The 12,452-nt window shown below is 38.6% G+C and overlaps 1 protein-coding gene across 6 annotated transcripts in view; it reads left to right on the top strand.

The window, feature by feature from the left end:
- NLGN1 (neuroligin 1) overlaps nt 1-12,452 on the top strand; it is an 836,831-nt gene that overhangs the window by 1,577 nt on the left and 822,802 nt on the right. For 4 of the 6 annotated variants that reach the window (XM_059391529.1, XM_059391528.1, XM_059391527.1 and 1 more), the window contains exon 1: nt 148-481. The exons of the other annotated variants lie outside the window; for them this stretch is intronic. The gene's annotated coding sequence lies outside the window, so the exon portion shown is untranslated. Of the gene's footprint in view, nt 1-147; nt 482-12,452 lie in introns of those variants that run through there. 6 annotated transcript variants of the gene reach the window in all.

Genomic DNA, 12,452 nt, shown 5'->3' with positions numbered 1-12,452 from the left:
GGAGCAGATGCATCTTCTCTCTTCTTGGGCTCTCTCCCCCGCCTCTGCCCGCCCCCCGCCCCCCCCTACCCCGGCCCCCGCGCTCCCCACCTGCCCCGACTCTCCTCGCTCCTCCTCCCCGCCTCCCCGCCTCCCCGCGGCGTCCTGACCCTTCAATCCCGAGTCCCGGCCGGCGGGGCGGGGGGCGTCGTGTCAGTGCGCCGACGACCCGGCGGCCGACAACGCGCGGAGCCGGTGTGAGGAGACGCCGCAGGAAAAGCGAGCGGTAGTCGGGGGAGGAAAGGCCGGGAGAGCCCGTCCGAGCCGGACAGCGCGGAGAAAGGGGAGAAAGCGAGTGTGAGGCGCGCACGCTTCCCGAGCTCGGGCGGACCAGTGCAGTCGCCTCCAACGCCTTAGAGCGGCGCCCCAGTCACTGCAGCTTTTCAGCCTAGAGCTGTGCCCAGGGACCACAGAGACCGAGAGCCGGGAAATCGGCCGAGAGGTACTAAAGAAATGAGGAAAAGATTACGAAAGAGCGGGGAGGGTTTGCTGGCGAAATACGGAGGCTGAGCAGATGGAGGAACAATGCCGCCTCCAGAAGAAAACCCTCGCCAGGAGCCCTGGCGGAGCGCAGAGGAGCTGCCTTCAGCCTCCTGCTCTCCCCAGGCCTCCGGCTAGTCTAGGGGCTGGTTCCGCCTCTTAGTTTGACAGGGATAAGAAAGTTGCTCTTCCCCGCATTTCCTGAGAAGTGGTTTTCAGACCTGCGTGCTTCAAGTGGAGATGTCACTCCCTAGATCCCCCGCGACGGGCAGCTCATAGAGAATGCGTTATTGGGCAATAAACTCCCCCGGGAAGACGAGGTAGTCCCAGCATTTAAAAACGTTCTCCCCTGTCTCCTGACTGTCCAGCACGATGCTTTGTGAGTAGAAATGAAAAAAAACAAAAACAAAAACAAAAAACAACAAAAACAAAAACAAAACCACTTGCAGTGGATTTAAAATGATTTAGGGTGAGATTTTGAGTTGGGGATCATTTATTCCAGAGGAGGTTGTTAGTGGGTTGTGGAGATGAGGGAAATTGTGTGTTCGAACATTCGGTTCATTTGTGATTATTCTAAATTACGAGCGGCTGGCCTCCCCAAAGGCATTCTACTCTTTCCTTTTCATTTCCAGGACCATAGCGATACGTGTAGGATTTAGGAAACAGGAATTCAGATAGCTAACCCTGTATCTGTTACTCTGCATTTTTATAGTACTTAATAGTTTCATTTTCCTTTTTTTAATACTGAAACTACAGTGGATTATTTTCGCTTAAATAGATTCTTATGCTGTGTATGAAAATGACAGGGTCATAATGCAGTCCTGAAAAATTAATTGTGCTTAATTAGAAATAGGATCATAGATACAAAAATACCACTAAGGAGAGGTGTGGGTACATGTGTTTGAGTGTAAAAGCTTTAAAATGTCTCGGCATTTCAATCAGCCGTTGCAACCTAGCAGCTTTTTAAATGAGCTCAGAAGCAAGGGCCAGGCAAATATTTAAAATATTAAATGTTAAGTACAAAAACATTAAGTTTGCTGTGCCCTTGGCAGAGAATGAATTTAAGGCTACCTGCACTGCTGAGTGATTGAGTGATTTACAGAGAAAGTGGAAGTTAATCATTACTCAGGCCTTCTGATTACATGGTTTGATTAAAATAAGTAACTGTTTTCTGTAAGCCTGCTATTCTACAGTTAGTCTTTCCAATCCTCTTAACATAAGCAGAAATTGAGGGAGTCAGTCTTTCAGCAGACTATCCTAGAGTTCCTGCATCGTGGGGTAAAGGAAAGAAAGCCTTGTTTAGCCCCCCTTCTTTCCACAGTCTCCCTGCCTTCACCCCCAGAGTACTTTCTGTCAATCTTATCTCTATTACCACCATGGCGTTTCATTTGTGAAAATTCTCTTTTATGTCTAGGTATAACATTTTCAAATATAAATGTCCGAATTGTTTTGAAATTGACAGTGGAATATATACTCACAGAAAGTAGGCAGAGAGCTCAGTTTGCTGCAGGTAGAGTGCTCGAAGGTTTGATGACTCTTTGAAAGGCTGGTGACTTCCCTGACTTTTCTAGAGTCTCTTCCAACTCTGAACTTTTCATATTTTTTTCCACTTTATTATTTCCACATTATTATGCAGGGACTATATATTCCTTCAAATTTCCTTAAATTAGTTAAGATTTTTTTCTTAACAGGATAAATAAATAGCTATAACTAGAGAGTATAGATAGAAATCTAAGCTCTCTGAGTTAAAACATTTTTCTTCCTTACAAGTTTTAATGTTTTTGACAGCTTTCTGTGGGGTGATATTAATACAGATTTAGGTATGATTGACAAATGCCTCCCTGGGTTTCCATGTGTTGAAACAAATAATTTTGAACGTTTTTAGCAAAATATAGCCATCGTTTATTTCTAGAATCCCGTTCTATATTTTTGCACAAAGGAATTATTTTATGAATTACCTAACAAATACTACTTTGTAGTTTTTATAAGCAAAACACAATCAGAATTAGCAGGAAGATTTGAAAACACAACAGTTCAACAGTACACTTTTGTCACGTTATTAAAGTATTGTGAAGTTTGATGTCTGTTTCCATCTTGCTAGATTATAAATAGGAAGATAGGATTCCTCAGTTATATTTGAATTGTTTTTAAATGGAATCACCCATGTGTAGTTTACCAAACTAATTCTTTTCCTAAAACGCAGGTCTTGCTGATATTTTGTTAACAATGACTAATACAGCTTGGATGGTAATGTCCTGGATGCAGATGGCTTTCAATTCTTTGTACAATTTACTGCCCCTTACTTTTTAGATTAAAATACCTTCCATCTAGAACTCCTCCCCACTTTTACTCTTTATTCCATTCTCAAGACTCTTACTTGTTATTTTCCCCAATACTACATGCCATTTTATGCTTCCTTCTGCCCCCCAACCCACCGCCCCGCCAACTGTAGGACAGAACATTTTATCTCCTTAGAGTGGTCTTTCCTCCACCATCCTGCTTCATTCCTGTATCCTTACTCTGAGCTCCTACAACACATTATTTCTCCATCAGGAGTAGGCCACCTTTTACACTTCGTGGTGCTTGGCTTCCTCAGTGGATAGTAAATTCCCAGAGATAAAATACCATGCCCGATTTATCACTTTATTCAGAATGTTTTGCCCCATGTCTGAGCATAAAGTAGACCATAAATGAATGATAAACGTATTATTTAGAAATACAGTTGGCTGTGAGGCAGCAGAAAACCTGGCTAACAGTGGTTTAAGCAGACAAGGGTTTATTTATCTCACATAATAAAGACTCAGGAAGAGAATTAGAGTTCTTTCTTCATCTTGGTACTTTTTTTGTTATGGTCATAAAATCTTGCTGTGCTTCTGACATCTTGCTGCTTTTTAGGCCCAAAGAAAGATAGGGTCAGAATTTTTTAACTGGCACTATTGTCATTTGGGCCAGGTAAGTTTTTGTCTTTTGGGGGATTATCTTGTTCATTTTAGTATGTTTAGTAGTGTCTCTGGCTTCTACTCATGCCAGTAGCACACCCTACCTATCCAGTTATGATGAGAACTAAGAATATTTCAGACATTGCCAGATGCTTTCAGAAGTAAAATCTTGGACTGGCAATGATTCTTTGTACAAAGAGCAAGACAATTCCTTGTTTCCTTCTTCTTTTTGCAATGGTAGTGAGGATCTGTTTGGTTTTTTGCTTATAAATGGTAGAAGACTCTCTGTGTGATTGTCTAAAAAGAAAAAGAAAGAAAGCAAGAAAGAAAAAGGAGAGGAAAAGGCCAAACAAGCCTTCTCCTTGAGCATTGTTTCTTTTTTTTTTTTTGTGAGGTGGACATTCTCCCTGTAGACTTCCCTTCTCATGTTACTGCCAGAACTGTGTCAGATGGCTACTTCTAGGTACATGAGAGGTTGGAAAATACATTTTTAGTGTGGCATAGCACGACCTTGGAGAAGATCAGAATCTGAAAAAAGAAGGGGAAGTGGATTTGCAGTTAGAAACTAGAGGTGTTTAGCACTGCCACAGAATAAGTGAATATGTAAAATTCACCTAAAGATTTTAGGAAGGAGAAAAAGCAAAAAAAGGAAAGCAAACTCATAAAAGAGGGTAGATCTAATTTTTCACGTGCTAAATTTTAACAAAATGACTTGGATAATATTGTGCTTTTTCCCTCTAGTGATATTTTAGTTGGAAAATAACTGGGCAGAATGGAGGCATCTTGCTCTTCCTAAGGGGTGTGTGGTAAGTGTGTGTGTGTGTGTGTGTGTGTGTGTGTGTATAATGACACCTCATTTCCTTCAGTCTACTGAAGAAAGCAATAAAATTTGCTATTCTTATTTATAAATTAGGTAGTGGTCAATAATGAGAAGTGTTGTCAAAGAAGACAAAAATGCACATCTAGTGTTTTAATACTCCTTTCTAATGTTTGTATTTATAAAGCACATGCTAGTGATGGCATTAGGTAAAATAATGATTTCTTGTACAGATGTGTTAGCATGGACCATAGTAACTTTAAATTAGATTGCTCAAGGGACACCTGGGCGGCCCAGTTGGTTAAGCATCTGTCCTGATTTTGGCTCAGGTCATGATCTCAGGATTATGAGATCCAGCCCTGTGTCAGGCCCTGTGCTCAGCAAGGAGTCTGCTTGAGATTTTCATCCTCTCCCTCTGCTCCTCCCCCTGCTTGCTCGTATGTGTGCACTGCCGCTAAAATAAATTAACAGTGGATGTGAGGGCGATCTTACTGTGACATCTGTCACCCCATTGATCACCAGGGTTGATTTGGTTGATCTGGCTGGCTAGGCGGGTGTTCCCTTCCTCCCTCACCGCTCCACGTGTGTCCCTCTCAAAGCTGGGCACTGGGTCAAAGAGGACGACCTTCTCCAAAAGAGGGGAGGACTATTCTTTGGTCAAGGGTACACAAGTAGCTGGGTCCCCTGCTAGAACCCTCCAAACAAGCTCTCAGGGTCCATTTGTAGAAGAACATAGGGTAGTCACGGTTCCGGGACTCCAGACACATCCAAATGAGGCGCTGCATGTGGCAGTCTGCCTTCATAAAAAAAAAAAAAACAAAAAGTAAAATAAATAAACGAATCTTTACGAATTAGATTACTCACTGTGGTAGAGAAGTACTACTGGATGTCATTATAGAGAAGAAGTCTATCTTACAAAGATATATCAACATTGCTGTGATGGCCAGTAATCTTGCCGATTGATTATATTTTTTTCCTGCTTCTTACCTTTGTCATTCATTCTCTATGATTCTGTCAAGTGCCAACTTTTGCTCAGATGTTTGTAGAATATAGAAATATAAAATATGGTGTCCGTTAAGAAACTTTTGCCCTCAAGTAACAATACTTTTAAGGCTTTAACAGTAGTGACTTGTTTCTCATAAAAACAGAGATTCTAGAGGTATGTTGGTCCAGGGTTAGCTAACTCAGGAGTTCAAAGATGTCAGGGCTGGAAGACAACCTTGCCAGTATTCTCTTGGCTTTCTATCTTGGAAAGAAGATAAACAATATGGTTACCACAGAGCCAAATATTCCCAGTCAAAACAAAGAGTGTCAGTCTTCTTATGGAAATGAGAAGAAAAAGTTTTCTAGAAGGTTTCAGTAGACTTCCTTTTATGCCTGATTGACTAAAACTGTGACACATCCCACTCTTAAATGAATCGTTGGCAAAGAGATAATGTATTACATAATCGATATGGTCCTTCCCCTAGGGCTGGAGAAGAGGTCTTCTTTCCCTATGGATATGGCAAAGTCATAGTTAAAATCAGAGCTTTTGTTAATTGGGAGGAAGGAAGCAATAGCTGTAACCTAGGGTACCTATTAGGGTGTCCCATACACATCATGTTCTGTCTTAAGTTTCTTATAAAATGAAAGGTCTATATTAGAAAACATATACACACATTAAATAGTCTTTGAATCCATGGACATACATGTCAGGCTGCATGTTTCTGATACAGAATGATTCCTTTCATGATGTTCCAGAGATTTAAGAGAAAAATACTACCTGGAGAATCAGAAAAATGTAGGAATGGGCCCTGGGTAGAAGAATTACAAACACTAATTTATGCTACATTACATGTCCAGATCCTAAACCCTTCCTTCTCAACTTATACCTATATTATATAAAATAACCATAGTTAAACTGGAACATTTCCTCTTTACTGAATAGATTATTTGTGTTTGTCGCATGATCTTATAATCCAGGAATAATGTGAGAAATGACTGAACTCTTTTTGCCAGTTACACTCTTGAAAGACTTGATATTAGTTATGCCCAAATTAAAATGACCTCACTGCTTTTGATAACTGTTTACTTGGAGGGCCTAGGGAGGGTTTTCAGTTCACATGCCAGTGAGTGTCTCTCTCATTGAACATTATGATTCTTTTTTTTTTTTTTTTTTAAACAAGGAAAGCTTTATTTTCGTTCTTTTGTCTGACTTCATGGAAGCACAGAGCCAATTTTGTGTTCAAGTGAAAAGGGGTTCTTAACTATCTCCTTTTACCCTGCCTCATTATTTGAATTTATGTTTTTAACTTAAGCTTTGCTCTAAGATTTTATTGTATTTGGGGTTTTTTTAATCATAAATAATTTGTGCTTCGAATTGTTTCTGGAAGGAGGAAGAATATATAAGTATATATGCATGTACAAACATGCTGTCTTGCATCACTCAATAAATGTCTTGTTCCTGAATGAATATATGTTCAGAAATTAGGCAATATTGTGTGCAATAAACTGCTGAATTATGCCCCCATTAACACATGCAATAGGATTTTAGGAAAAGGAGATACCAGGAGTGTTTGAATCATTTTGATAGAGATAAACATTGTAGTTCACAGATTGACAGTAAACTAAGGCAGGGAAGGTGGAAAAAGTATAATTAAGCTGAATTCATTACACATATTTTACTTTGTGATCAGATAGAAATTGTTTTTCAACTTTTTTCCTCCTCTGTAGCCTAAGAATTTTTATAACCTCCTTCCCACCCAATAACTTCCTCCCCAATATAAATGGACAAATAAGCCACCATGTAGAACAACCGTGAGCTAGCAAAGAATGGATTTGATCTGTCTTTGTTTCAAAGCAAACTTCCTGATGGACATTGGCTCATGGTTAACCATGAGCATTTTATAATGCATTTCCAGCTTCTCATCTTTCTGTGGCCAGTGCTCTATTTTTGGGCTCCATGCCCGAAGCCCTTTCACCACTGCACCCACCACTGATCTGGGCTGCTCACCTCGAGGGGAACGAATATTTGAATCAAACTTAAAATGATAATTAATAACTCCATCTGTGTTTAGGGTCAGAAACAGATGCTTCTCCTTTTTATTTTAATAGAAGGTATGTTTGAAAGTGAAAACGTAGTGAAATTTGGTGTTAAGTAGACCCACGTTTTAGTGGGCACTCTTTTATCAAGTGAAGACCACTGGGAGAGCATGTTTTCTAAATAAACATTTTGTCTGTCTAACCTTCTCTCCTCTAGACCTGGGCATTATCTCAGCCTTCGACATCCACTGTGAAATAATTTTGGTTCACAGCATTGACCCAAGATATTGCAAGTTCCTAAAGCTTCTCTCAGGGAATAAAATGGTTAACTATATGCCAAATACACCATGTTTCATCAAAAGTAAGGAACAACTGGTTACAGGGCAGAGCCTTATTTTATGTACTTTACTTATTTTATGTACACCTTTGCAACCTAGACTTAACTAGATGTATATTTTTATACTCTATCAATCTCGTACATATATAAAAAGTGTAATAGTAATAAATACATTGGTTTAAGAATGCAAAAAACTTTGTTCTATTTAGATTCTCGCTCTTCTGAATCATTTTTTTCTGACTCAGAGCCATCAATATCCATGTTTTTCCTGACAGGAGTCTCTGTGTGTTGGTGATATGTCATTTTTTCAGAGTGCTCCATGATTGTGTTCAGCATTTCATTCCAAGCAACTGATACCTTCTGAAAGGTTTGATGCTGGTGTTTTGTTGATATTACTGGAAGGTGACAATTGAGAATTTTCAGATGACCATCTTATATTTCTTTCTTAAATTGTCTGGAAATGTCAGGAACATGGTTGTCTGGTTATGGCAAGAGGAATACAACGAATTTTTACATACAAAAGTCAATGGCAGGGGTGCCTGGGTGGCTTGGTGGGTTAAGCCGCTGCCTTCGGCTTGGATCATGATCTTAGGGTCCTGGGATCGAGTGCCGCATCGGGTTCTCTGATCAGCAGAGAGCCTGCTTCCCTCTCACTCTCTCTGCCTGCCTCTCTGCCTACTTGTGATCTCTCTCTGTCAAATAAATAAATAAAATCTTAAAAAAAAAAAAAAGTCAATGGCAGCTATGCCTCCACTACTGCTTGGCTGTAGGAATTATAAAATACATCCTGATTTCAAAGATGTTAAAGGTTAAAAAAAAAATGTGTCAAAATCAATGAAATGTGGCAAGTTTAATGATACATGTGTCCTCATTTGTTAAGCGAGCTAATGCAGTAATGATTATTAATTAACCAACTATTTAATTAATCTCTAAACATTTGGATATGAGAGATTGCTACATAATTCTTAGACAGTATGATTAGAATCTAATTCTGTCCCTTCTTATTCTCCACTTAGCCTCCCAGTTTGTAACCTATAAGACATAGCTGGTCTTCCAAATAGGTAATGGTAGCATGAAGAAGCACAAGACTAGGAATCCAGGGACCTGTGTTTATAGAGGAGATTCTTCTAATAACTATCCCTTCCTATAATTCATTTAATCTCTCTGGGCCTCAGATTCCATGTTTAAAATGTACAGTTAGACTAATTGAAGTTAAATGTGTCTTTTGGCTCTTAGAACTGTTTGGGGTAAAGATAATCAGTAATGAAGAATGTTCGTAATACTATTATATATTTAAGCTGGTATTGTATAAACATGTAATGATAGGTGTTATTTTAAACTATAATATATATATTAGATATTGTGTAACTTTAAGATTTATTGCATAGCTTTAAGAGTTTATGGTTTTGGGGGGTTTACCCCTGCATATCTTATTTGTTCTCTGAAACAGCTGTAAGCAGTGCAGAGGGTACAGTAGAGCAGTGAGGATTTAGGACCCTTCTCAAATATACTGGATGAGAAAGATTACTGAATAAATTAAAGCCAAATCAAGAATGCAAAAGTGGGATGAGGCAAGGAGAAAATGCATTTTCCATCAGGAACAAAGAAAACTTAAGCAAGGAATTAACTATCACTATATATAAATGTTCTGCTTAAAAAGAGAGTCATCAGTAAAAAGCAAGAGAAAATTGGCAGGTAAAAATGAAGTTTCCTTTTTTTGTTTTATCATTACTCAACTACATACCACTGATTAAAAAATATGAATAAAAGGAAGAGGAGTCTTGGGTTACATCAGTCAGATGCTACTATTTGTGGATATATCTTGACAGTTCTTACTGTGCAGTTCCACAGACAACAGTGTTTCTTCTCTGTATTGTATTTGAAAATTGCCACTGCTCTTAAGTGGCCAGAAAGCTGGGTACTTACTTTCTGATGAATAACAAGCTCTCCAGAGGTATGTCACTCTGCTTTCTCTCATTGTAGTATAGTCACCACAAAGAAAACACCATTGCCTCTCACCTACCTATTTTGCCATAAAAGTGAGGTTTTTAGAACATGAAGAAAACCTTTTCTTTTGACTAGAATTCTCTAAGCTAGCTCCTCTTTAATATAATTAAAGTATAGAATGCATAGCATTGCTGCAAGTAAGTAGATTTTTATTGAATTTAATTAAATTATTTTAATTCTCTTTTTAGGCTGCTTTGTATATTAGAAAAATATCCAAGGGCGCCTGGGTGGCTCAGTGGGTTTAGCATCTAACTCTTGGTTTCAGCTCAGGTTGTGATCTTGGTGTCCTGGGATCCAGTTCTGCCTCAGACTCCCGGCTCAGTGGGGAGTCTGTCTGAGATTCTCTCTCTCCCTCTGCCCCTCCCCCAGCCCATTTTCTATCTCTCTCTAAAATAAATAAATGAATCTTTAAAGAAAAGAAAATTATTCATGATACTAGCATTTAAGACAGAGAATATGGTTTAATGGTTTAGAATCTTAGATCATTAAATAGGGTTTTGAGATTATATTCACATTGCCATCTCTGTTTTATGACTGAAGGGGAAAATCATAATTTTTGACCCTAGATAATATGTAAAATATGTTGTAAAAAGGAATAATTCCTTTTTAAAATGTTTAAATAAATATCCAGGGGTGCCTGGGTGGCTCAGTGGGTTAAAGCCTTTGTCTTCGGCTCGGGTCATGATCCCAGGGTCCTGGGATCGAGCCCTGCATTGGGCTCTCTGCTTAGCAGGGAGCCTGTTTCCTCCTCTCTCTCTCTGCCTGCCTCTCTGCCTACTTGTGATCTCTCTGTCAAATAAATAAACAAAATCTTAAAAAAAAAAAATATTCGATAGTATTTCCATTGGAGAGGTTGAAAGGGCCAAAATGGTTTTTTTGACAACGATAGGGCAGCCTCCTCACTTTGCAAGTGACAAAGTAGGCCAGGATAAGAAATGTCTTGCTAGGCTTATACAATGCTTGAATTTGGACCCAAACATCCCAGTCCTCATGTAATGCCTTGATGCATCAAATTTACACACAGGACACTGATACATATATCAACATTATATATAATTTTTTCTGTGATTATAGAATTATTAGTTTAGATATCCAGGGAGATAATTGACAGAAGCTATAAAGAAGGGTGTTTTAGTGAAAAAGAGATAAGGATATGAACACATGGAGAAAGCATTGCTTGAAGAAAAGCAATAAAAATTAAGAATAGGACATGTAGCAGAGGTTATTGATCATTTAAGAATTTTTCAAAAGTAAAATAAATAAGTAAATAAGACAATCCACATTAAAAAGTACTATTATAGAAAAGAAAGGTATTTACTGAGAAGATACATCTTAATCTGTGCTTAGTATTTTGACTTAGGACTTCTGCAAATCAGAAATGTCAATTATATATTTACCCTGAGAGGAGCAGTTTCTCAGAAAAATTGGTTCATATTATTCACATAAGAAGAAACTCAGTTTTATCAGAGAGTAAATTAAATGATTTGAAATGGAAACTATAACGTTCTGAGTATATGTCTATTAATATAACTGATTAATACTAAATCAATTTGAGGTCATGATTGATTATCATTAAGCAAGGAGATTCTTTTTTCCATAGCCTGCCCAGAAACTATTTCCTAACCTGGGCTGCCTTTACCCAAAACATACTAGGAATGCTCTGCCGTCCAAAACATCTTTCCTCTCCACTATAGTGCTCTAGTCAGTCCTTTCAGAACTGCTGATTACAGGACATTTATAATGAAAATGTCCCATTTGCTTAAGGGATAGAGGCTCTAGTTGGTGCTAACTTGTCCTTTAACACCTAGTGATCATCCTCATCATTACTTAAAAAATTTTAACATTTCTATGGCCTAAGAAGTGCAAATTCAAGCTAGATATATTCCTCTGTTTCTACTAAATTGAACATGAAATCAACATGTCCCTCCCAACTCTTGAATCCACTTTTTATAAAAACTGCAGCTCATTTTGGGAAGCAGTGCCTGGAATAACCAGTACCTGGAGAACAGAGAGTGAATCAGAAGAGCACGAGCATATTTTCTATAGAACTCTATAAACATGGCCATAATTTCTCATGAATCAGTGCATTTTGACTCCGCTAGTCAGAAATACACTGGGAATAGTCCCAGTATTCAGTGTAGAATGTCATTCCCTCATCCATCTGTCTTCTCTAGAACTCCAGAGGAGCATGAGGCCTCCTAGGACCACGTCTCATGCAAGCCTGAAAGGAACAAGAGAGTAAGGTGATGCTACTATCGGGCAGAAAGAAGGCCTAGTCACTGGCATAGAATCATTTATCAGGAAGATACAGACAGTATAAAGGATATCTTTACGTTTGCAATATCCTTTAAATCTGCTACACTCAAGCTTGCAAAACAGTTATATATGTGTGTGTGTATATATATACACAATATGTTTACATATATAATTTATTTTATATTTACTTATATGAATATGTTTGTCTGCATTTTTCACTTCCCCATGCAATGCTCAAGCTAACATAAATGAAATGTAAAACAGAAAGGTATTGATGGGGAAGATCAGGAATATTAGTTTAAACCAGGACCATTGCCAATGAGATGAAGCCTTGGTTCGTGCCAATTGCTTACCAGAAGGATGCTTTAGAGTCCCATAGGGAAGACCAGAAACAATCCCTGGAGAGGGTGGGGGGATCGAGAAACTGTGTTGTGAGAAACAAAACCAAAACAAACAGATTTGTTCTGCCTCACTCTTTAGCCCAAAAGGTGATTTTGTTGCTAAGATAACATTAAAATGTGTGATTCTGTGTAGTCTTCAAGTTTTCTTTGATTTT

The sequence above is a fragment of the Mustela nigripes genome, chromosome 2, assembly GCF_022355385.1.
Source record: "Mustela nigripes isolate SB6536 chromosome 2, MUSNIG.SB6536, whole genome shotgun sequence".
NCBI lineage: Eukaryota > Metazoa > Chordata > Mammalia > Carnivora > Mustelidae > Mustela > Mustela nigripes.
This window is presented reverse-complemented; position numbering and strand designations above follow the sequence as displayed.